Raw genomic sequence first — 25,099 nt, 5'->3', positions numbered from 1 at the left:
TGAATTACAAGACATTTGGTATTATGCACCATTTTGTCATAACTTCCAAGGGGACAAAACAAGATAATAAGGTAATTGATCAACCTAAAGTAACAAGTTTTGTATGACCCTTATAAATACCAATTGCAGGTGGAAAAAAAGATTCAATCTTGCTTAAATAACAGGAGAACGTAAAACTAAACAAACCTATTATATTAAGCAAAGGCAAATGGGAGTTTGCAGAAAGAAGCATTTGTGTTGGAATAAACATATGAAGATGAGAAAAATCTGAGATATTTGGAATTATAGAGTGGTCCCTGTGGGGAAAATTTTTATTAATAAATTCTACAATTATCAAGGGTTTTATAATGTCCGGTCATACAAGCTCTGTTTTGGGGCAAAATAACAAATCTTTTTGATTCTATCAAATACTAGTCGGTGGCCACTAATTCACCACAAACAAAAAGTGCTAAATTCATAGACCTGCAAGAGGTAAATGCATCATTCTAACAAGAGCTAGGGCTAATTAAACCTTCCTCAAAGCTCCCAAACAAATGTTCTATGGCTTGATTGTTTAACTATAGTTCTTAATGGTCAGACAATAATGATGCTTCCCTGCCTCTTATTAAAATCAATTATGGCACGAAATTCAGAAAGGGTAAACTGGTTCATGTGCGAATGAATTCTAACGAGAATTGTAATTTAACAATGGAATACCAGGAAATTGCAAAGCAAAGAACTACCAACTCAAGAAAAAGCATCTAATATCTTTATTTCAAAGCAAAGCTCAGATTTAAGGCAAAATATAACCTGGTTCCTATGAACCAGAGGCTTCTGCTGACTGCCTCCAAGCCTGTAAACACCGTCTTAATTGTTCTAGCTACAATTTATGGGTCAACATTGGTATCAGGAATCAATCTCTAATCTTGTAAGCAATCACTAGACCTGTTCCCTAACTACCTTGACAAAAAGCATCACCAACTGTAATTCAGCATATCTCAGGCTAATACAAAATATCACCAGTAATTTTATCACATTCTACCTTAACATGACATATATATTTATTCTCCCTCTCCCTCCCATTTCTGCCCCCTCCAGGCCCATGGTAATATGACCTTTGCATGTCATTTACTCTTGCTGAATTATTCTAGCATTTCACATTAATAATACAGCTCATAAATGATGTCATACACTAATTGCTTGGCATTTCCATCAGATAGTTCAATATAATTTTATTTTACTTAATGGCTATTTCTAAGAGATTAAGAAAATCTTCATTACATCAAACTAATAGAAAACATCAGTAAAAACATGCCACTATCACTATTGCTCTATATTTGGTCCGAGTGTTATTTGCTAAACAAGTAAGTTCTAACCCTCACAAGCCACTGCTGTCCTATTCTTGCTTGGAAATATATATCAGAAGCACAGTCCCAGAAGGGACACCATTGAGCCATGAGCAAATGTCGGAAGGAAATCTAAGTATTAGTATTCTTTCTTTTGAGCTACAGAAATAACCCAGTGTTTCTGAGACCACATCCTATATTTTTCAAAGCTTCCTGCAAAGGTATGTGGAGCAGCATCCTCTGGCACCCCACATCTCAGCTGCACAAAGGGCTCACCTTGCTCCAGATGAAGAGTCTGTCTCACCCAGCTGAGCCATAAGCTGCAGGGCCAGCTTGCTCTATTTGACCTCTCCTGTTTAAGAAAGGAGTCCCTCTGAGTCGTCAAGCCCCAGTCTCAGGCTCATGTCAGGGAAGCTAAGGATACTCCCTGGAATGTTCCACAAATTAAATAGTCAAGGATAGGACTGCAAACAGAGAGATAATAAAAGCCCTGCACAGAAACAACTCTCCCTGTTTCTCAGATTTGCACAGCAGTCACCATGAGCCGAATCCTCTTTTTCTCTCCTCATCCATTCTCTCACTCACCTTCAGTGATTATTTGACTGGTCAAGGCAGTGCTTAAAGAGATTAACCCGTTATTTTTCGTTTTTATTTTTACTTTCTGCGTGAAACCTCTTAAGTGTTAAATGCCATCAGACTTACTTATTTGTTGTTTTTCAGGCACATGAAGAGTATAAAATAATGTACAGTTCTGATGTGGTTTGGAGGCTGAATTAATTGAAAATCTACAGTGTGAAGAATATTCAATTTACATTAAATGGGTTCAAACATAATTAATATTATTACAAGGAATGTAGAAGGAATTAGCTTAAAAATGTAACCAAAAACAAGTTACAAGTTACACCTTGAAATCAATATGGTACAATTTTCAGCTGCCTTTAGGGTTAATCTAAGTTCCATAAAAATGCTTTCAAAGATGTTAATTACACATTCTCTTTCTCTTTTGAGCCAAAACGTTTCTCATCTAAACAATGGAACACAGAAAATCATACTAGTGACTCTTTCCTCAATTTTTGCCAAAGATGATACTTAACTAGTACCCTTCTAGTTGCAAAGCAGAAGAGGCAATTCATTATATGCATCAGATGTCTTAGGAGAGCATTTAAGTTCAGTTCTCTCAGGGAACCCCAGGTGAGAAAAGCTCCTGAGAAATAGGCCAGTTGCCAAAATTCAAGAGCCTGGTATGCTTGTTCCTTACCACGTGTCCTGGGGCAAATCACCTCAATCACTTTGGACTCATTTTCCAATGGAAAGATTGGAGGAGAGATGGTAATAGCTGTTTTCTAAGTAGGCTTTTATTCTGAAGTCGTATGAATTTATTCTAAGAGGACCTACAATGCTATATTTCATTTAGAATAAATTTTAATTTGTTATTGGACTGTTGTGGAGGCCTAGCTAGATAATGAACATGAATGATTATCCGAAAGACTTTTCATTTATATTTCTGTAATTTTATTCTTCTCCTCTAATCTAAACTTTCACCAAATTTATAGGAAAGGTGAAGTTATACATTTAAATTACACCTCCCTTTTTCCTCTCTCCAGAGGAGGTGTTAAGACCAGGTTTACCAAAAAAAGTCGGAGGGGGCAGGAATTTCTTTCATGGAAAATATCAAGGTGGCTTCGGCTTGCTAGGCAACAATTTTATCCATACAACACCTTTCATACCTACAGTGTCTCACAGTATTTATATATATATACACACAAGCAACCAAGCAAACCAAGGACTTGACAAATGCAAGAAGTAAGATGAAAGAGAAATGAATTTTAAGAAAATGATCCTGTAATTTAAGTGTTTCCAAAGCAAAACTCACCTTAAATTTGAAAACATTACAAAGGTTCTTGAAAAGGCCCTGGATGAGTCATTCCTGCTGAAGGAGCTTTATCCTTACTTAGCCTGACCCAGAATTTACAAAGCCAATACACATGCAGGAGGAGGCCAGGACAAGTTCAGGAGGAGGGACAGGAAGTACTCAGTATATTGTATAGCACTGTTAATCAAGTAGCATTTCTTATCACAGGGAATGAAATCTGTGCATGCAATGCTTTCATCATAGCATTTATTTGAACTCAAGAAATGTTTAGTTACACTGAATGGAAATTTCCGCAAGCCATTTCATTAAAAATATGGCTGTCATCAAGAAACTAGTAACTTAAAGGAACTATTACTAGTATGTCCTTAAGTTATGTTTGCTCACCGTACTAACAGAGCCAATATTTTCACTGCTTTTCTTACTGCATCGTCAATACATAGTGCAGAGAGCTGGAGGCTGTTCTCTCTCATGCATCATAAACACCAGTTGTCATCTAAGAATAGATATTGTTTGCATTTGTTTTACCAAAACGGCAGAAAGTATGACTTTATTTCCAATTTCCCAGATGATTTCACACAATATGAAGTTAAAACTCAATCTTTTAACTTAATTAGCCAGTTTCTCAATGGGGAGATCTTTTATATTTGAGGAAGAAAAATTCACTGTAGTGACAGACCATCATACACATATTACAGGACATTTGGTATCTTGACCCTTGTATTAAATGCCAGTAGCTTCATCCAGTCATTGTCATGATTAAAAAAAAAAAACACCCTCATACATTTTCAAATTCCTCCTTGTTAGGGTATCACATATCCCCCCAAAACCGCAGCTGATGAAAACTAGCCCAATGGTACATGAAATCTGTCAAGCAATGGTCACACTAAACTTTATCATGTTATAGATATCCCTTCCAGATCCTCACTCCTCTATAAAATCAAATACCCATTTTTCAGAGTTCTGCCAAATGCATACACATAGCCACAGTCTTACAAAATTATTCTAAATGACTGGGCGCAGTAGCCTGTAATCCCAGCACTTTGGGAGGCCAAGGTGAGTGAAGCACTTCAGGTGAGGAGTTCGAGACCAGCCCAGCCAACATGGTGAAACTCCGTCTCTACTGAAAATATAAAAATAAAAAGTAGTCAGGCATGGTGGTGCATGCCTGTAATCCCAGCTACTCGGGAGGCTGAGGCAAGAGAATCATGTGAACCCGGGAGGCAGAGGTTGCAGTTAGCCAAGATCACCACTTCACTCCAGCCTGGGTGACAAAGTGAGACTCTCTAAAAAAAAAAAAAAAAAAAAAAAATTGTTCAAAAGGAGCACATTGCCATTTGGCAGCATAGACTTTTCAATGTTGGAACAACCTTAGAAAGAATTTACTCTAGCCCTCTTATTTTACAGGTAAGGAGACTGAAGTCTAGAAAAACTAAGTGATTTGTCTGAGTTCTCAGGCACTAATTAATACCAGAGGTAGGATTAGAGTCCACATCTTCCCAAATCTTTTCTCAATGTCCTTTTCACATTGTTAAATAGCATTTATTTAAACAAAAAATAAAGGAAGACCTTTCAAAACATACAGTTAATATATATACCTACTGAAAGCCTACGTTTTAAAAATCCAAGGCTATATATATATATATATATATTTTTTTTTTTTTTTTTTTTTTTTGAGATGGAGTCTCTCTCTGTCACCCAGGCTGGAGTGCAGTGGTGCCATCTCGGCTCACTGCAATCTCGGCTCACTGTAAGCTCCACCTCCCAGGTCCACGCCATTCTCCTGCCTCAGCCTCCCAAGTAGCTGGGACTACAGGCGCCCGCCACCAAGCCCAGCTAATTTTTTGTATTTTTTTTAGTAGAGACGGGGTTTCACCGTGTTAGCCAGGATGGTCTCGATCTCCAGACCTCGTGATCCACCCGCCTCAGCCTCCCAAAGTGCTGGGCTTACAGGTGTGAGCCACTTCGCCTGTCCCCAAGTCAATATTTTTTTAAGGAAAAAAATGAAAAAGAACACCTTCAAGTCTTTTCTAGCGAATCTGGATGCAGTGTTTTCAAATAGGATGCTTTTAAGTCTTAAAGCAAATACAGCCTACCAACCATAAACCAAATATAACAGTAAATGACGGTCGGTGGCTCATGTCTGTAATCCTAGCACTTTGGGAGGCTGAGCAGGCAGATGACTTGAGGTCAGGAGTTTGAGACCAGCCTGGGCAACATGGTAAAACCCCATCTCTACTAAAAAGACAAAAATCAGCCTGGCGTGGTAGTGGGCACCTATAGTCCCGGCTACTCGGGAGGCTAAGGCAGGAGAATCGCTTGAACCCGGGAGGTGGAAGTTGCAGTGAGCCGAGATGGCACCACTGCACTCCAGCCTAGGCAGCAAGTGAGACCATGTCTCAAAGAAAAACATAAACAAAAACAGTAAATAACATTACACACAACGAACAAAGGAAGGTGAATAAAATATTATCTGCTTGCCCTTTTAAGTAATGATGTACAATCGACAAATATCTTAAATACACTCACTGTTTTCTTTGAGGGGAAAAAAATTCTCAGTGTACAAATTTATATTTCCATTTTTATCAAATTTTTATCATCAATATTAGTATCGCATTAACTCCATTTCCAATTTCCCATCTGCCTGTGCTTTTCAAAACAAATGTCAATTAATAAAATATCCAGTGTTGTTTTTATGAATTTTTAATACTTTCTAATTTTACAGTCATTTAGGCATCTGAACTATTATCATTAAAATATTTCAAATGACTCCCCAGGCTCGGGGCAACATACAAAGAATCTATAGTTCTAGAAGAAGGTACAGAATCTAGCTAGTCAGCATCCTTTTACATATAAACTAATTGACTTCTGTGGGATTTAGTCAGCTGCACTACGAGTAGATGGCATAGGAAAACAGGGAAAAAACCTACACGAAATCGAAGTCACACAAACACTGGACAGAATCCTGTGGCCAGTTAAAATCTTCAATCAATACAATATCAATGTGTACTTTTAATCACTCTTAAGTATTTAGATATATCTTAAGTATCTAGCTTTTTCATGATTTCCAAATGCCACCTTTGAATAATAAGTGGTCCTCAAGCTTTAGTGTACATCAGAATCACCTGGAGGCCTTGTTAAAGGCAGTGGCTGGTCCTGGGTGGGGCTCAGTAATTTGCATTTCTCAGGTGGAACTGATGCTGCTGGTCCCAGTACCAAACTTGAGAATTGCACCCTTAAAGGTTTTTAAAAATATTTATTTTTTGACAGTTATAAATAATCAGAAGCACATTTTTCATTTCTACCCAGTGTATGAAATGCGCATACACACACACAAATTAAAACATATGAAACAATTTTTATTTATTTATATTTTTATTTATTTTTATTTGTTTATTTATTTATTTATTTATTTTTGAGATGGAGTTTCGCTCTTGTTGCCCAGGCTGGAGTGCAGTGGCGCCATCTCGGCTCACTGCAACCTCCACCTCCAGGGTTCAAGCGATTCTCCTGCCTCAGACTCCTGAGTAGCTGGGAATACAGGCACCTGCCACCACGCCCAGCTAATTTTTGAACTTAGAGTAGAGATGGAGTTTCTCCATGTTAACCTCAGGTGATCCACCCACCTCAGCCTCCCAAAGTGCTGGGATTATAGGCGTGAGCCACAGCGCCTGGCCTATTTTTACTAAATATAATGAACACTGAGTTTTTTTCCATCTATTCTATCTTATTCTATTCCTTTTCATTCAAAAAGAAATGTTGGTCATAAGCCAGTAATTTGATTTTATGACCACTGTTCGATTAAGACCTACAATTTGAAAAATACTGCTCAGGATTCCCCATTTGTCACTGAATTTAATAACAACTATTAACTTGTATTGATATTTATCAGGTGCCAGACACCCCTCCAGTCTTTTCATTCATGGCTCACTTCATAAATTAAGAACTCACATTAACACTATGAAGTAGGTGTCATTAAATGCCCATATATACGGAGAGGAAAACTGTAGTTAAAATCGGTGAATGCAACCTCCCCGAGGTTGCAGGGCTTAAGCATTTCAGAGCCAGGTTAGAATGTAGGTCTAATTCCAGAGCATAACAGTTAAAGGTTGCTCTCTTGGAGTGAGATACTTTAATTTGAACCTCAGATCTACCATGTAGTGGCTGTGTGATTTTTGGCAAAAGCTACTAAGCCTCTCCAGGTTTTGGTTTTCCCATCTATAGGAGAGAGATACGGCTCATGTAGGAACTGTGAGGATTAAATGAGATAACCTATGACAAGCACAGGGCCAAACTAGCACATAGTAAGGCTTCAATCATTGTTATCTATTCTTACATAGAAATGGCATTCTTAATTGCCACATCAAACATTGTCTCCTTTCCCTTTCCCTGGGCTTTTAGTTCCCAGTACTGTCTCCGGATTTGCCTTTTCTCCTGATTTCTTGGCTTCTGGCGCTTGTTATCCTGTGACCTTGCTTCTGCCCTTCCCCCTCCCTTGTCAGCTTGAACTGCTGTGCAGGGGTTCCCAGAGCTCCTCATGAGGCAGTTCCCATGGCTTCTACCTGTCTCCAGGCACAAAGATCCCAGCTCCTCCTTGGAACCCACCAACCTTACCTAACCTTATAGGTACTGAAAAGTTATTCCACGATGAAAGCATACGTTGTCACCAATAAATGAAGTCTCCAATCAATAAATTATTTAGAAATGTGAGAAAGCAGAGATCTGCTGTATAACCCATACATGACGTTATATAAAATCATCAACATTTCACTTGACTATTTCACAATGACAAACCATAATGGGATGTGAAAACCAAAATGACACCGAAGGTAGTATTTGTGTGGCTAATCCTGGATTTACACAGTTAGGTTGCAAGAAGATAACATGAGGCTCTTTTAACTCCACCGGATCATCTTTTCTTGCTGGAAGCTTCTCCATATAAGAAAATTTTAAACCAGATATTTCCAACAAAATGAAACAATCAAGGATGACCCTTCAAGGTAGCTGTAGAATTCTCCTCTCTAGGTATCTCCTCAAACAGGAGTGAGATGCACTCCAATAATTCCTCTAATAATTCCCCTTCTCTGAGAAAGACTGGCTTTGAAATCCCATTCCCTGTAGCTCATTTTACTTTGTGTGCCCAGTGAGTACTAACACTACTAACCCAACTTTTCTTCTTTCCTCAGTTGCTATCTCCCCAAAGAAATCATCATTTTTTGTTTTATTTCAGCTCTCCCAAGCTGGGCCTCTATTCTTAAACTGGGGACCACTTGCCTCCTCTTTGCCTCCACCTGTTGCTCACAGTGCTCCCAGGACGTATGTCCCCATGTCATGGAATGAAGTAATGGATACAGATTACTGGATCTCTGTGGACCACACCTTTCCTGTTCACTTCTCACCAGAAAATAGTCTGGTTAGGCTAATCACTATAGATTGATTCAGTTACTGGCCCATGGTAGATAAAGCCTCTTTTCTCACTAGCCAACCTTGGTAGTGGTAACCCATCCCACAGGTCCCAACTCATCAGCACTAGAATGCTGTCATCTAGAAGACCTGCAAGAGAGCTCCAAGGCCAGTTCATGAAAATCATATTGAGATCAGGGTCTATCCTATATGCCAAACCCATGAAATATATAATTTATTATTCTAAAATTCATAATTGAAAAGCACTGAGAGGAAAGGGACATAGTAAATATGGCAGGGTATTTGGACTTATGCAGATGTGGTTTTGACGTTCAAGTCTACATTACCTTGGGTAACTTTATTTACCTCTCTGAGCCTAAACATCCCCATACAATAGTAATAAAAATATCTGGATTAAATATAACATAGATTACATCTAGAATTACTAATTCAAATTACTACTAGAATCAGAAGTAATGTATGTAAAAATATCTCATGGAGTACTTGGTACGTAGAAGAAGTACTTAATTCTTTAGGATGATTATTATTATGAGAGTCTTAGATTCAAAGAGAGAGAAAAAACTCAAGACAAAATGAAAGTTATATTCTCCCTTTTTGGAGAATTTGAAAAATTATTTTCTGAAGGCTCAATTTGATGGTTTGAAAACAGCCCTAATTACAGCTCCATCAGCCTCAATTTTTTGATAGATTCAATTTGTAAAAAAAAAAAGAAAAAACAAAAGGTTTTCTCTTACATTTCTCAGCGACATCCCTAAGGGAATTCTTCTATACATCTGTGATACACATATTGAAAAGAACTCACGTTTGGCCTTAGTATCTACTTTCAAAGTTACTAAAACGTGATTTTTTTCTACGTTTTTTAAAAAATGTAGTATTTGAAAGAAAGGTCATTTTATCTATCAGGGAGTATAAAAGCACTACAGAGAATGTTTCAAGGAACTATAAAAAGTGACCTAGAAAACAATTATTGGTTCCAAAAAACTAAAGCCATACCATACAAATTTATAAATATTTAACTAATTGTATCAAGAAAAAAAAAGTGATGCAACTATTCAATCTATTTTCATCATGGATTTAACTTAGCTTAATTAGCTTGGTACACTTATGGGTATCATAAGGGTATTAAAAGTGACAATAAGATGATGTGAACCATATCATACAAAAACCTTGACTAGCGTACAACTGAGCATCAAATTTAGTTCAGAGCTTTTTGGGTGACAAGTCAAACTGAGAAGCATGGTGAATTTTTAGCCTGTCTTTTTTCTAACCAAAAAAACCCACTAGTTAATCAGAAAAGATATACTTTTAAAAATTCCTAGCAGTCAAGGCAAAAAGGAATTTATCATGGAAATCCTTATATAAAGAATTTGAAACGCATAACATAAGGTGCCAAGATATTTCTTTCCATTTCAGCTCATCTCTTTTATATTGACTCTCAGTAGTTAAAAAGGGGGGGTATCATATTAAAGCACAGCGTAATAAAGACATTTTGACATTTTAACAAAAGAGTATTGTAATGTGATTATAGTAAGTACATTTCTGGTTATGTAATTTGATATAGAGAGTTTAGAAAACTTAGAGCAATTAGCGATTGGACTATTACTCTTAAATATCAGTGATGGTAGTTCCAGGCTTTTCAGAGATGCTGAATAAGGAGAAACTTGAGCTTTCAATCTCTGGCTATACCCTGAACCACACGTATGAATTCTTGATCAAAATATGTATTATCCACGTGCTAACTGGCAGGTATGCACGTGACAAAGGTAACACTGCTCTGAAAATAAAATAAGCCCATATGTATTTTAGTCTAAACAGTGTGTAAGCCCCTTTCTACATATTAGCAAAAATAACTGCAGACAAAGACAATTTTTTTCAGGAAGAAACTTTGGATTTGCCTCAGTGCTCAAATGAGATGAAAGGAAAATCAATACAATAAAGAAACTGTAACACGAAAGAAGGTGTCCCTCTAAATTTCCTCTTCTCCATCCAGCTCCACATTCTCCTTTAATTAAACTAATTTCCCTCAAGCACTAGCACTCCAGATAATTATTAAATAGCCAAAATTAGTGTTTCTATTTTGTTTGATTAATTAAGACTATTGCCCATTCAATAAGCAGGATCTCCAAATTTAACTTCATTATTAGTCTTCACAGCCAAATCCAGGACCTCCCACTGGGATTTCATAGATTACAGATTTTATAGTACAATATAAAAAACAATTGTGGAATAATTGTTATTCCACAATATAATTATATCTATTATAATTGTTTCTGTTTTCTTTAAACTCAAGTGTATTTTGTGATTTCCAAAAGAAAAAGATGATTTCACAGTAGTTTTTGTTTGTTTTGCTTTTGCTTTAGATATGCAAAAGTACAATATTTCCTCTATTATAGAGATTAAATAGGCATGTGTGGGCTGGTCTGGAAAGTGAATTATGTTTTGTAGCATTGTTATACTTGGAAAATGAACTCTGAGACCAAATAGACATTTTTCAAATGGACTTCTGGGATATAACTATCTTCATAAGTTGGAGTGGACCAGTATTTCATTTATTTATGACTTTACTTGCTCACTTATTGGAGAAACATTAACAGATGTCTACTATGTTTCAAACACTGGGCTGGGGGCTTGAATTCAGGGGGCTCCCTCACCACCAATCTACCCAATGAGGAACTCACAGTATTTGTGAGAGAGGACAGGGGAAATACATAAAAATTATTGCAACAATTATTCAAAGTATGTTCAAAATGCTATAGAAGCAGACAAGATGAAATGATTAATTCTTCATGGAATTGGGTAAGTTTTCCCGAAGGAAGTTCCACTGGAAGTGAGCCACCAAGAATCAAGAGAGACTTTCAGGCAGAGGGCATTCCAGGAGAATGAAGCCATGAACCAGAGATCAGAAGTCTGAACAGTGAGGAGCCCTTGTACACGAAGGGGGAGCTAAAAAGAAAGGGCTTGGAAGAGCTTTTAGAAACTATACTAAAGAGTTTAAATATTGTAAGTCATTGGAATCCAACAAAGGTTTTCGAAAAAGAGACTTACACAGTTAGATATGACTTTGTAAAGATTAATTGTAGCAATGCCACAGTGGAGTGTAGATGCTGCTTTTCTGCACACATGGACACAATAACCACTGAAAACTGAATATTCTTTGATTCTTCATCACAATAATCCCTCCACTTCCAAATGTGCTTGTACTTAGCTGCTGAAGCCGTCAGAACCTTGTAAAGTTTGAGTTTGTATAGCAAAGACAGATGGGTTACCATTGAGAGACTCGATGTGAGACTTCCACTCTTCACATGAAGAACATTAACTTCATGGCTAAGCTGACCATTTAACAACTGTATTTTTAAATATCTTTCTGTATCTGGGAGAGATCTTAGTCCTTTAGCCATGGCTTTAAGAGCAAACAGGCATCGTTCCATTTTAAATGTCTTCTGCTTTTTCCTCTATAAAATGTGATCAGTGAAGAATGGATGTCTCAGGCTCTTGTTATCACCAACCTCCTCCACACCCACATGTAACCAACTGGGTGGCTGTCCCTTGTTACTGGGCTCCAGACTGAGACTCTACCTACCTTCCCCATCTTGTTTTTCCAAAGCACCCACTTGTACCAGAAACTGAAACATGGCAGAAGGAAGGAATCAGCATGACATAGCTCAATTCATGGAAAAAGAACCCTTCACTGCTGGCCAGAAAATTCACAGGAAAATAACTACAAGCAACTAAGACGGTGCTACAGCACCACACTCACTAAGAACAGGAAACAAATGCATGGCCTGGACTGTACAGTAGCACCGCCTGCTTTCAGCCCTGAGAAACCAACCCAGACTTTAATCGAGCCAGAAAGAAAACACTCATCAATGGGCCAGTAGGTCACAGTGAAAATATTAAGGGAACTGTTGGTAAACACCAACAGGGCTTTGGCTAAGACAGCAAAGTAATCATACTGAGACTACTCATCACCACCTGTTGCACATTCCTCACCCGTCCTGCCCCTCCCTACCCTTCACCCTGCAGAGTCCAAGATCACACAGCAAATAAAACCATGATCCGTGAAGGCTCTCAGAGCTTTGGCCATTACTATCCCCAGCAAAAGCTGAAAGGATTTCCCTGGGGATTTCACCCAAAAACACTTTTACACTTAAATCTATGTTCTAGTCTGGAAGAGTGCATTGCCATTTGTTCTGCACTGGATTTTTTTCTAGATAACTTAATTCTTTCCCACTTATTATCAGGCTTATATTTTCAAAATAGTTCAGATTCAGGGTATATAAGGCACAGAAGAATATTACAGAGAAACCACCTCATCTCAAATCCAAACCCCTGAGATGAAGTACTAAAACCAAGTAATATAGTTGAAAGCCAAGGACAGTCTGAGTTCCAACAGCCCCTCCACATGCAGAAAGAATTACAGATTATTTTTCCTAGTACCATACCTCTTTTATATTCCTTCCACATACCTCAAACTAAATTCCAGATCCGAAAAACTCAGTTTATCTCTTATCCCCACTTAAAGGTCTTCCACCAAGAATATACTGCCTGTGAATGGTAGGCTGTTATTTATTTCAGAGTTTTGTCAATATTTCCATCCTCCAAGATGTCAAAGGTGAAGTCTCTAACCACTCAGTAATGGCTCTAGAGAGAACAGATTTCTGGACTTGCTACCTGAAGGCCAGGCAGTCAGGGAAGATAAAAGGGTAAGTTTTATTACTGAGCTCTCTTACAAGTTGAAATATGCCCAGAGAAGAGGAAGTATTAAGAAATTTAAAAGGGGGAGTGAGATCTTCACAAGTCTGATGTGACTTTATGGCTGTTTTCTGGCTTTTTCTAATATATACATTCTGTGTGTTTTGTTTTACAATGCCCAGTTCAATAGCATCATCCATTTTTGCCCTGAAGGATTGGTTTTGAGTTCTAATTGGAACTGGGGACAGATTGTTTGTATTTAATCTGTCTGTACATCTTCTACTCAGTAACTGAGTAAAGCTCTTAAACTCTACTGCAAATATCCCTGGATTCCAATGAATTTGTCTTACTTAGTAGACATAGCAACACATATTGTTTTATTTATGTATAAGCAAAGCCTTAACAACTTTTATATTCCAAATACCACGATTTATTTATTTCCTTTTTAGAAAGAGATGAAACAATGATGCCGTGGAAGGTTAAAAAAAGAGTAACATAAAATGTGCTGGAAACAGAAATTACTTGGAGAAATTACTTGTTTAATTCAAATGAATTAAACGAGATATAGTCTACAAAGAAGTCTGGGCTCCCTATTACTGGTTGATGTTGAAAACCTATCTAAGGAATTCAGAGTAACATTATCTCCCTTCTATTTGGGTACTTATAAAATAAATGCAATCTTAAGTATTTTCTAAAAATGAGAACATATTACATGTTTATCATTAAATGTTACTTTTAAAAACATTTGGACAAAATCTTTTGAGTGGCTTCAAATTCACCAAAGATTCCCTAAAGCTTTGCGTTTACAAATATATGTATATATTTTATGATATATATTTCTAATATGTAATATATTTATAAATATTTTTAAAACATATTTTATACATATCAAATATATATTTTTGCAAATATATATGCTTATTATTAAAACCTATCTTTGTGCGCCTGTTATATAGGGAACTCCTATAAGATACTAGAGGAAACAAACGGGGAAGGGGAGGATGGATACCAAGAGAGGAAATTGAATTGTACAAAGGGTTTTTATTAATTCCATCTATTTTTAAAGCCAGAAAGACATACTACCAGCTTGCTGTCCCCCGGCACAAATATGCGCTCGCGCGCGCGCGCACACACACACACACACACACACACACACACACACTACATCAGCACAGGATTCCTGCGATCCCTCCCCGCCCCCAGCAGCCCCCTCCCCTGGCGCGGGCAGCCGCGTCCGTCCCTGCCGCGGTGGCTCCGCGCACTCCCTCGCGACCGCATCACCTACCCTGCTGGGAGCTCAAGACAGACGCGGGACGGGGCTCCTGCTCCGAAGGAAAAGACTCCCAGGACCAGCAGTAAGAAAACGCAAAGAAAAAAAGGTGGTAGTGAGGCTCCTTTACTTTCCACAACAAGGGGAAGTGTTGAACCTTATGCACTGGGCTGCTCCGCAGCGCGGGTTTCGGAGGAAATAGGCGGCCGAGAGAGCTGCGCCTGTGGTGGGAAGTTGGGGGGATTCCCCCAGCCACCCAGCCACCCGCGCCAGGCTGCTCTCTGGTCCCCGTCGCAGCCTTGACAGCTCCCCTGGTCTCCGAGCCCCTCCAGAGCCCTGCTGGTTTCCACCCGGAGCTGGGCTGTGTTGCCACATGCACTTGAGAAATCCTAGCAGTTGCGCAAAGAGTCCCAGAAGTTAGAAAGGGTGATTGTGTGTGAATGTGTAAATATACAGTACAAGAGGCTGGAACAACTGAGTGGGGCCAACCTTCAGACACAGCCCGAGGTTTCAGATTTCATTTGGCAACTGGTAGCTTCACAGGACTCGAGCCGCGCACTACAGGGGAGGCCGGCAGGAGCCCCGCCCTCCCAACGCCTGGGTTATCTGAGAGCCGGAGCTACACCGCCGGGCGCCACCGACAGAATGCGCCCTGCCTGGTTCCTCCGCATCTGGCGTCGCTCGTTCCTTTCAAGTGCATCATAGATACTTGTTGGTCACAGATCTGGGGCTGTGGGCGCGAGAAGGTTGGTGAATACATGTCTCCTGCCCTCAAGGAGTTCTGCATTTCATTGGCCAAACCCCATACACCAGTTTTACTTGCTTCTACCAACTCTGTCTCGCTAAAATTTTATTTCTCCAATCAGAATTACCTGGGCCATTAAACCAATATTCCTGGAAATGCACATTTAGATGGATGCTCTCTAACTAGAGCCTTAGAGAAATTCAAAGTATAATTACTTTCTTACCGTGGTGTAAGAACTCTCGGAATTACACAATATGGGACAAAAGGACAAAGTAGTAAACATTGTTTTGATGCAGGCCGTCTCTTCCCACCATCACCACAATGTCTGTTTCAAATTGTGATCTTACAGTTCTGGTTACCTGGCATGCTGAGTCAAATTATTTCAAAAAGCTTTGTAAAGATCTCTGTTTTAGAAGGCCACTTACAGGGGATCAGTCATGTAATCCTAGCACTTTGGAAGGCCGAGGCAGGAGGATCGCTTGAGCCCAGGGGTTTCAGACCAAAATTGGCAATATAATGAGACTCCTGTCTCTACAAAAAAAAATTTAAAAAAAAAGTTGGGCGTGGCGGCGCATGTCTGTAGTCCCAGCTACTCAGGAGGCTGAAGCGGGAAAATCCCTAGAGCCCAGGAGGTCAAGGCTGCAGTGAGCTGTAATTGTGCCAGCGCACTCCAGCCTAGGTGACAGAGTGAGACCCCCCCCATCTCGAACAATTACTACTGCTACTACTAATAAAAAAAACTCTCTTTTAGAAATCATCACCAGATATCCTTAAGACACAGAATGGGGGTGTCCTCACTAGGGATCTCCAGTGAGAGAGGGATATAGAAGAAGAGCACATGTTCAGTTTTAGAAACACCAAAAATAAAAGGCTGAGTGGACACTGATATGTTTTTCCTTTTTATCCTCTTTCTCTAAGTTCTTGGAGAAACGAATCTACCCCACCCCATGCTGAGGTCCTACTATAAACTTGATTTTCTGGCGGGAGAATTCTCAGCCCTTTAATGAATCAAATTAATTTGTGTGGGGAAAAAATTGCGTTTCATATTTCATTTTAAAAACATGTATGGAATTCCTAAGCTAGAAGTAATGTAGCTTATTTTCTAATTGGTGGGAATAAATTACCTTCATCAACCCACATGGCCTTATATGTTCTAGCAACACCCTGGCAGGTGAATGCTGATGGGCAGTTTCAGATGAAAGCTGGAAAATAACATTAACCCAAATGAAATTTGCACACATTTGATAGACTCAAAAGCCTCAGGAAGACAAGTACCAATAATTATGATTCAAGATGGGGACATTTAAATTAAAAAAAAAGGGAAACTGTCATGTCAGTAACTTATTTCAGGATCTAACAAATATTACCTCAGCAGTTTAGTCTCAAAGTGATACAAAACTGAACTCAGGGTGGTTACTGGGTAGTCCCTAGTCCAAAAGATTAAGACACACCTCTAATACACACACAGGCTGTGTTCAAGCCCTTTTCCTTCCCATCTTCTGGTTCTGTCTCCACCCTTTCCAACTGATAGCACTTCATTGGTGTGTGTGATATATGTGATTATCTTAAGCTGGAAAGTACAACAGAAGGAGAGGATGGTTGTCACTTGGGGATTAGACAGTTGAGAGGATAGGAAAGGAGTTATATCCACCAATACAAGCCCCTTCTTCCCTTCCTACTTAGAAAGAGGTGGACCATTGCATTCCTTTTCTAGAAGCCCCTCAGCAAGGAGTCTGTTACAAGAGAATATAACCTGAACTAGTAACTGCATTGTTCTCTGGCCTCTGACTATACTACTACTCTCTTATTGTAGATTAGTTGGGACCAGGAGACATCCCTTATACGTATTGTATAAGACATCCCTTATACGTAGAGTAAACTCTTGAACAAGACCCTTGAAACCTGATTCTAATCAGAGAATGCTGATGTGACTGATACAGACTCCAGGGAGGTGGTGCCCGACATTCAGCTCACTGGATCTCTGCTCAGAACTTGCCCAGAGGGTTACTTAAAGCTGAGTTTTATCAGTTAACCTCAATTCTGAGTTAAAGGTGTGCTTCAAACAAACTCTACAAAACCCAGAAATGATTCAAGGGTAAGGGCTAACTTTCCAGGATCTTCAGGTCCTAGACACCTTTAGGAAAAAAGTCTATGAAAGGTCAGTATAATGGCAGGCAGAGTTTGAAGGACTTCAGTGTTTACAGGGAGGATGTATAATACTCTAGGACCAGGGGGATTCCAGAGATCTAGAAATGAAAGCAGAGGAGGAGAGAAGGAAGATGATGGCTACACTACATTTGGACAAGTTGTTTGAGTGTTGGTATTGCCAGAGTCAAGCAAAGAAACCGCCTCCATAGAAAAAGCCCCCTGAACACTGATTCTATCAGGCCATTCTTTCAATGGAATTTAGTTAGGGAAACCTCAGCCAGTGTTTCTATAATTACTTTGTCTAATATTTAAAGTATATGGGTCAAATGTTACTATTAAATGAGTATGGATTAAAATGTATTTTAATGTACTTCACTAACTTAAAAATTGCAAAGTTTTTCACCAGATTCCATGTCAGATTCTTTGAAAACCTTAGCATAGAGTAATTCATTGTCATATTACCCAATTGTCCATTAATATCAGATACTGGAGCTTTTTAATTATGTTTTCTTTTAAGAAAACATAAATTCCTAAGAGGGCAAAAAACACAGTAACAAAACTGAATAGTCAAGAATTGCCAAAATCCTAACATTTTCAACAAGCTCTCACCAACAATGCAGAATTTGTGTGGGTACTGGGATTTGCCAAGATCTGATTTCAGGATTCAGATAGAAGGCTATGCCTTTTAAAGCATGTGTGTTTCTAAACATCTGTTCTTGTTTTTTCTTTTTATTTCCTGGTAGAAGTTTCTTTTCTACAAAGTCCAGCTTTGTCTGAGCTAAGTAAGGTGGAAAGAGATTAAAGGAGCTTCGTGCCCACCCTCTCCAACACTTTGGATCACATGATTCAGGGAAAGATGTATTACTATTGTTAAAATGGTGGGGAGGGATCAATCCTGCTAAATACCTGTAAATAAGGTAATAAAGGAGAGAAAGAGCATGATAGAAAAATATGCTGTGGCCATGGGTCATCCATGGCCTCTATAATTCCAACACATGCCTTCTAACAGTCAACAGCTTTATAAATGAAACACATTATGTGCCCATTCAGATCCTGAGAGGAGCCTGGTATCAACCGTCACCACACTTTCTTTGAATTGATATATTTTGGGGTCACACTCTCTCATCTACCAGACCCCCAAAGTAGATGGTTCCAAAAATATCAATGATTAAATTTACTTTCTAAGTACTGTCTATTGGTTTTTGTCTAATTACAAAATTAATTAGTTCAACTTATGAAACTTGGAAGCTACAGAGAAGCTTAAAAGAAGAAATTTAAAACTGCCCATGATCTCCCCACTTAGAGATAAGTAATAACGTTTTGAATATGTGCAATAAGTCCAATTGTTTTTTTACCTCTGTGTATGTGCCTATTTTGTATAATGATTTGGATCATGTTACTAACCAAAGCAAGATACTTTTGGCCTGGGCCCAAATTCAAACCTCAGTTTCCAATCAAGAAGTTCCTTTTTGAGACAGTGTCTCACTCTGTCCACGGGCTGGAGTGCAAAGGCCCCATCTCAGTTCAATGCAGCCTCGACCTCCCAGGCTCAAGGGATCCTCCCACCTCAGCTTCCTGAGTAGGTGGGACCACAGGCATGCACCACAAAGCCTACCTAATTTTTAATTTATTTTGTAGAGATGGAGTCTCTACAAGTTACCCAGGCTGGTCTCAAACTTCTGGGCTCAAGCATCCTCCTGTCTCAGTCTCCCAAAGTGCTGGGCTTACAGGCATGAGTCACTGCTCCCAGTCTCAGCATGCTTCTTTTTATGCTGTTTAAACCTAAATTCAGGAATTTGCTGGATTCTGTTAAAGAATTAATCTCGGCCGGGTGCGGTGGCTCATGCCTGTAATCCCAGCACTTTAGGAGGCGAACACGGGTGGATCACGAGGTCAGGAGATTGAGACCGTCTGGCAAACACGGTGAAACCCCCTGTCCACTAAAGATACAAAAAATTAGCCAGGCGTGGTGGCAGGCGCCTGTAGTCCCAGCTACTTGGGAGGCTGAGGCAACAGAATGGCATGAACCTGGGAGGCAGAGAGATCACACCACTGCACTCCAGTCTAGGCGACAGAGCGAGACTCCGTCTCAAAAAAAAAAAAAAAAAATTAATCTCTCCCTTTCATGATATGCAGATTTTTCTCCAATCAGCTCCCAGAGAAACTTTCTGCTTTATACCTGCTGTGGTCATTTCTAAATCCCTTACTAGTCTAGAATTTCCTTGTGCTTTGCTGACTCACAATTTCTCTAAGTCAACCTTTAATATGCAGTCATTCACATTTTAGCTCACCACATTCTTTATCCTTTCTCTACTCCCTTATGAGTACAGGCATATGTGTGTGCATGCACACACACACACCATGAACATTCATATCACACATGCGTACTCATAAAGTGAAATATTTCTCCAGACGTGCAACTGTTCACTTGTGGACTCAACTCTTAGTGTAACACTGAATGACATTTAAAATATTTAGAAATCTAATTGCACCCGAGCAACAACAAAATGGGCTTACTCTGACTACACATGCCATTTTGTAGATTTCAAGCATATTCACATTTTGGAATCTTCTCTTTTAAGTTTTTTAGAAAATTAAATACTGCCATTGAAATAACACCATTCTTCTCCCAAGAATCATTATATAGTGTTCCTAAGTTACATGTGTGACTTTTAAAATAGTTTCCTATTCCCTTATACTCAGGATAATAGAAAGCAAGTTATCAATAACTTCTTCACATTCATAATTCATGTTTCTAATTGCATTGTCATGTATATTCCAAACCTTATCATCTGACTAGGAAATCCTCATTTCGTCCTATTTTCATCATATCCCAAGCTCTTTAAATAATGGATTTTTTTGGCATCAATTCCATTCTTTCCCTCTCTGCGTTGCCTGCTTTATCCCATCTCAGATAATTTAAAATTAAAGAGAAGAACATTTACCTCATTGTACATTCTTACCCCACTGATAAAAGAATGCACAGTCAAGATACAAATCCAAGCTGTTAAAACTGTTAAAGAACTCAGATACTAGGCATAACTGATCCCATCGTTGATCAAACGTTAGATTTGATCAACATTTGGATTGCTAACTAGAAAATTGGAGCTGAGGTCATTGTTTTAAGTCATCTAAAACCAACTAGATTGTCAAGAAGATTAAAATGTTTTATTGTTATAGAGTGCAGACAGGACCATCAACTTACTAAATTATCTTCCGTAAAAACTAGATAAGAGAGTGTAAATGAATCAATATAACTCATCCAAACATATTAATAATGATAATAATAAAATAAGAATATTCCTTATAGTTATTAATGTGCCTTTCCCATATGTGGTCTTTATTGCAGCAGCTATGAAAAATTTATCCTTATTTTCACTTTGCAGAAGAGAGAACAAAGAGAAACATTGTATATATCTTATTCACAATCATATAAGCTAATAAATGCTGGAGAAAAGATTTGAATTTAGGCTATTCAAGTACAAAGTCTGGATTCTTTTCACTGATGTATCAGCAACAGCATCTCCCTATGCAAATAGGGACAGCACAACTTCCCTTTCATATATCACTTATATTGGCCAAGTGTTTGAAAATAATTGTTATTACATTATTTTGTGAGGAGGAAGATTGTTGTTCTCTTACAGACCAATTTTAAATCCCACTTAAAGTATTAATTTTAATGTCCTACACTATCAGATCCTTTATTCAAGTTACTAACCAATAGCAAAATTCACTGTTCTTCTTGTTATTCCAACCACTAGCAAAATTAACTGTTCTTCTTGTTATTCCAACCAGTAGCAAAATTAACTGTTTTTTTCTTCATGCTCACCATCTGTGAGAGGTGCTAATGGACAGTGAATTGGCCAAAAAGCCAAGGGGAGTATCAGCAAGTGGAATAGTAAGTGGTTCAGATAATTCAAGAACTTGAAAATTAGTCCCTCAATACTGAGTGTTGTATTCAAAAATCTTAAAACTAAGATCTTGAAGGGAAACTAAAATAAAAATTTTGAAATTATAAGCTTGGTTTTTTAAGATATAGTAAAGATAGGCTGAGGCTGATTATGTAAGAAGTAGTGTTGGGGATAACTAGTTCCTTAATACTTGAAAAATGACCAAACATAAACTTCCTGGAAAATCAATAAAAATAATGGAATTTTTGAAAGATTTTCAAAATAAACTAGGAGGATATTCCAAGAAGATAAATATTAAAGGGAAGTTCAAGATGTGGGCTATTATGCAGATAAAATAGGACTACAAAATTATTGTCCTCTCCTTTTCTTTTCTTTTCTCGAGTTTGTGATTGAAAATGAGAGCAAGCAAGCTTTGTGAAGGCTTACTTTGCATGAATGGCGAGCTTAGGCTGGATTGTAAGATGAGGCTCAACTGGGGCTCAGGCTGGGGAGGGCAAATGGTAGCATTTCTAAATGCTGAGCAATTTCTCTTGATGTCTTCAATGGAAGACTTTCTTCAACCTTGTGTACTTTACTCAAGAATAGACAGGTGAGTAAAAGAGGCTTCTAAATGGTGATCATGAGGAATAGTCCCAAGAGTTGGAAATGGAGGCACTTGAACTTCAGCCTAAGACACTGATGCATTTTAAAGAAAAATAGTCCTTTTGGATAGGACATTAGATGATTCCATTCAAATGTTCTCTGACTCAAACTGGGGGAAAATGATTCCAAATTCAAGAAAGGGAACTGTGGCTGGGTGTAGTGTTGCTGTAGTCCCCACTACTTAGGAGGCTGAGGTGGGAGGATCACTGGAATGCAAGAGCTTGAGGCCGCAGTGAGCTATGACTGTACCACTGCACTCCAGCCTGGGTGACAGAGTGAGACCCTGTTTCTTAAAAAAAAGAAAAGAAAGAAAAGGGATTGAAAAATCAAAGGACAGAGAATGAGACCACCTTTTGGGTAACCTAATAATTTTAATAGCGATATAGAGAAAGCTTCTCTGAACTGGGTTGGGGCATGGCAGTGCTCAGCATCTGTAGAAGCAATCAGCAGCAAGATCAATCCCAGCTGTTCCTTCAGGTTCAATCCTGCTGCAGGTGAGGGCTGTGAGGTAAGGGAGCAGATAGCAGCACTGAGCTCTGTGATGACTTCCAGGGAGAAGACATAAGCTACTCAGTACTCTGTGAAAGAAAGCTTAATTGGATGGGGATTTCCATCATTCCCGCTAGTTGGAGACTCGGAGCTTAAAGTCTAAAGCCTAGACTTTAACCAGTTCATACACATTCATTATTAAGGTAAAGTTCTCCCATATTCCTGTCTAAGGTTTTTTAAACTGCTGTCAGTACTCAAGTACTATCACAAAGAATTAGAAGCACAGAGGGGAAGTAGTTAAGCCCAATAATGGTAATTTCATAAAGCAGAAGCATACTGGGAGAAATGAGCAAATTCAAGAAAGTAGCTGGTTGTCATGTACAGAGATGCCTCACTTACACAGGCACAAAAGTGTGTAATACCTCCTAAATGTGAGGCCCAGTGCTAGATGCAAAGTCAATTCAGATTTGTCTGTGTTTTCAAGAAATTTACATTCAATCATTAAGAATGGGTGAACAAAAAAGATTTAAAGTGAATTTTCCATTTTTCTCTAAGGTGATGCAGAAACGATGTTGCAATATGAACATTTATTCTTGGCTAATATCTAGCCTCTGAAAGTTACTAGTATCATTTTCGCAGCAAACAAAAGACTTACTTTTTATACGGTAATGTTATATCATTATTTAAGACAGACTCCAGCTAAGACTTTAAACAGTATGTGAAGATATTTTGACATATTTTACATTTTTGCTCATTTGTTGTTTCAATTATCAACACATTGCTATAAAAACCAGAAGACAATGGCATATTTAATATGAAAATTTCCCATGTAGGTTTTTCTTGGCATCCATTGTATAGAATCTCTGGTTTTGAACTGTGCAATTAAAAAAAAAAACACTCTTTATAAGTAAAGATGGAAATCTAATGATAGTATCAAATCTTCCGAAAATCAGTTTACAAACATTAAAATAATTTCTGGATTGAGCATTCCACTAAGAAAGCCTAACACAACAACAACAAAAAAACTTTTATTTTAACATTGAGCTGTAATTGCTTATATTGCCACACTTATTTCAGCCAAAAGATGACAAGATATATAGAAATATAATTTGTAGGCTTAAAAGTGATTCAGAAGTTGTTTATTTTTTCTACTTCTCCTTTGCTTTTGGGGGAGATTGTTGTAAACACTTCAATTTCATTGGGTCTTAATAAAATTAATTGTATAAATCAAATATTTAAGATTAAGCTCCTTATAATGTATAAATTGATTTATTAACTCCTCATAAAGAGTGCCCCATTGGATTTTTAAAAAATATTTAGAATCAAATGGTTACTTAAGTAATAAATTTTGCACATGAAGAATCTATTAATTTAAAATTTTTGAGAATAAGGATTTATGTTAATTTTTACATGTAAAGAAAAATACCATGATAGTAAAGTTGTTCTTTATAGTGAAAAATGCCAACTGTAGAACTAACATGCTTATCTGAATTTAACTTTGTCTATGTTGTTTCTTTTAAAAGGTTATCATATTCACAGGTTATTTAAAATAATCTCTAAACATAAAGTCCAAGAGGCCAAAAATTAAATATTGTTAATATGAGTATATTGTTAATTAAACTGTGTTATACTCATGTTGATTTTATAAGAACTGGTTACATTTCCTAGGAACTATCATTATGTATAATCTACACAGATAAACCCATTAATAGTAAAAGTTTGCATTTGCAGTTCATCGAGGTAGATTAGTGGCCTATGGTTGCATTTTTTATTTAATAGCTACAGGAATTCCCCACTGAAAATTGCCTTTTCCAAGGTGAGCACACTGTTCTCAAATGTAAACTAATAGTCTATGAACACCTAGCTTTGTAACGACCTAGGAAGCTATGACAGATTTATGTAATAACTTCTTCTTATACTGCTAATGAGCTTTAGCAAGTCAACTTATGAGTGTTTATCAGAACTTTGTGTAGGTTTTGAGCAGTCATGAGACTTTAACATAAAAAATGAATTATTTATTTAAAAGGCTACAATTAAAAGATCAATATGCGATCCACATTGAATGATGTTTACTAATATCATTGGTCATTTCCGAGCTCAATAAAGATTTGTTTACTGTATGAAATGCCTTTTAATTACTCATTACGTAAAACCTCGATACTCAGAATTCAGGGGAGGAAAATTAAAATCAAGCTTGATTCTTTAATTTTATTGCACTTCAATTACAAATACAAATATAAAATAAAAGTTTGCATTAAGTTATAAGAAAACATTCTCACGGAAACAGCAGGTAGATGTCAGATGTGTTGACATCTACACCGTAATAATCCACTCTCCTGTCTCTCAACTACTTGCCCAAGTAGACATTCCCAAGGAGACATCCCTTGTGAAAAGCGACCTATGCTTTTCCCCTCCAAATTCCCTATACCAATGGCCTTATCCTGGGGTGACAGGGAAAGGGAAGAACAACACAGAAGCTTTGTCTTTGTCTGAGAACCAAAACATTGTAGGTCTGAAGAAAAACTCACTAAAATTGCCCTTTGTATGTATGTAGAAGTTGTAAGTAATAAAATGTAAATTAAT

The 25,099-nt window shown here is 38.0% G+C and overlaps 1 protein-coding gene across 2 annotated transcripts in view; it reads right to left on the bottom strand.

Moving 5' to 3' along the window:
• Window positions 1-15,012, bottom strand: part of ARHGAP24 (Rho GTPase activating protein 24) — a 514,188-nt gene extending 499,176 nt beyond the window's left edge. The window contains exon 1 of one of the 2 annotated variants that reach the window (XM_009240167.4): window positions 14,597-15,012. The gene's annotated coding sequence lies outside the window, so the exon portion shown is untranslated. The remainder of the gene's footprint in view (window positions 1-14,596) is intronic. The other variant, XM_009240168.4, reaches the window with a different exon arrangement.
• Between the last annotated feature and the right edge of the window lie 10,087 nt (window positions 15,013-25,099).

This window comes from Pongo abelii, chromosome 3 (genome assembly GCF_028885655.2).
Source record: "Pongo abelii isolate AG06213 chromosome 3, NHGRI_mPonAbe1-v2.0_pri, whole genome shotgun sequence".
Taxonomy (NCBI): domain Eukaryota; kingdom Metazoa; phylum Chordata; class Mammalia; order Primates; family Hominidae; genus Pongo; species Pongo abelii.
This window is presented reverse-complemented; position numbering and strand designations above follow the sequence as displayed.